The sequence below is a fragment of the Babylonia areolata genome, chromosome 15 (genome assembly GCF_041734735.1).
Source record: "Babylonia areolata isolate BAREFJ2019XMU chromosome 15, ASM4173473v1, whole genome shotgun sequence".
Classification (NCBI taxonomy): domain Eukaryota; kingdom Metazoa; phylum Mollusca; class Gastropoda; order Neogastropoda; family Buccinidae; genus Babylonia; species Babylonia areolata.
In genome coordinates, this window is record NC_134890.1 from 30,540,470 (window position 1) to 30,542,332 (window position 1,863).

Here is a 1,863-nt window from a genome sequence, read left to right on the forward strand (position 1 = left end):
ATAGAAAGCGTTCTTCATTTTGTGGAGTGATGGCCTAGAGGTAACGTGTCCGCCTAGGAAGCGAGAGAATCTGAGCGCACTGGTTCGAATCACGGCTCAGCCGCCGATATTTTCTCCCCCTCCACTAGACCTTGAGTGGTGGTCTGGACGCTAGTCATTCGGATGAAACGACAAACCGAGTCCCGTGTGCAGCATGCACTTAGCACACGTAAAAGGACCCACGGCAACAAAAGGGTTGTTCCTGGCTAAATTCTGTAGACAAATCCACTTCGATAGAAAAAACAACAAAACCCCCCAAAAAACAACAACAACAACAAAAGAAACAAACAAAAAACTGCAGGCAGGAAAAAATACAAATGAACGGGTAGCGCTGTAGTGAAGCGACGCGCTCTCTCCCTTGGGAGAGCAGCCCGAATTTCACACAGAGAAATCTGTTGTGATAAAAAGGAATACAAATACAACTACAAATTTTCGTCCTCGTCTCTGCATGATGGGCAGATAGTGCCATTTAAGTATTCTCCATTATGGAACCACTGTTTACAGGTTTTTGTCTTGACCCGCTCACCCTCAATATGAATGTGATCAAACTGCCTGAAAGACACAATTAAACGAGCAGATATAGCTATATTTATTCATGCATATGCTACAAAAGAGATTTCTAAATGTATCCCCCCACACACAAAGAGAAAGAGAGGTAGAGAAAAAAAAAGAAGAGGTAGAAAGAGAGAGAGAGAGAGAGAGAGAGAGAGAGAGAGAGAGAGAGAGAATTTTATGAATGAATTTTATTTTCAACAGAATAAGCAAACAGTGCTTTGTTTATCTAGCTCTCGAAAGGGGGAAACATTGGTGGAAATAAAATGAAATAGTGCAAGTAAAAGAATTAACACAAAAAAAGGAAATAAGGAAGAAGAAGAAAAAAACACAAAAACAACAACAAAAAAACAAAACAAAAAAACAACAACTGTAATACCAAAGCATCATATTCATTACAACTTATAGAATAGACCACAAGAACAATTGTACACACACACACACACACACACACACACACACACACACACACACACACACACACACACACACACACACACACACACACACACAGAGTCCTTCTTACCTTAAAAAAAAGAAAACGGAAAGAAGAAACCGACAGAAGACGCTGAAGTTTTCTTTCTCCTTTCCTCGCCTTCTCTCGTTCCAAACTGCCCCCGGCTGACTCAACAACCCTCCCGCCCTGTGTCAGTCAGAAAACAGGCGGTGTTGCGGGTTTCAGAAATGTACAGACAGTGTCACGAAAGTCCAACACGTTGGTCAAAAAGCGGATGTTGACCAGTTCCAGCGATGGGTCAGTCACCCGGGTTGTCTCGTCGTTCAAGATGACTTCGCTTCGGCGGCGGCCCAAGAGCAAGAGCAGAGAGAGAGAGAGAGACAGAGAGAGAGATGAGAAAGTGTTGCTACGTGTGTTGAGGTCACAGAGAGAGAGAGAGAGAGTGGATACAACTGATGGTGGCCACACGACAAAAGATATATAGTGGGAGAGAGAGAGAATGACACGCCCTCTCTCTGTGTGTTATAAGCCTCACTTTGGCAGTGTTGCATGCAAAGTGCTGTCTGCTTAAAGGCTGCGCTGGCTGTCCCCCCCTCTCCCCCCAACCCCCTCCTGTCCCCCTTGCCCGCCCCCCTCCCCAGCCACACCCTGCCTCCTTTGCCCTCCCCCCACCTTCCCCCTCGCGAGAAACCTTATCGTTGATAGGACTTCTTAGAAGGGTAGTGATAGAGGTGGAGATAGGGGTGTTGTGGGGGGGGGGGGGGGTGATGGAAGGAAGGGAGGGCGGAAGGCGATTGCGTGATTTCGTGGGCGGT

General features: G+C 46.2%; 1 long non-coding RNA gene across 1 annotated transcript in view; it reads right to left on the reverse strand.

Moving 5' to 3' along the window:
• LOC143290324 (uncharacterized) overlaps positions 1-1,463 on the reverse strand; it is a 12,415-nt gene extending 10,952 nt beyond the window's left edge. The window contains exon 1 of the long non-coding RNA XR_013056362.1: positions 1,118-1,463. This is a non-coding gene — a long non-coding RNA (uncharacterized LOC143290324). The remainder of the gene's footprint in view (positions 1-1,117) is intronic.
• Positions 1,464-1,863: the final 400 nt, after the last annotated feature.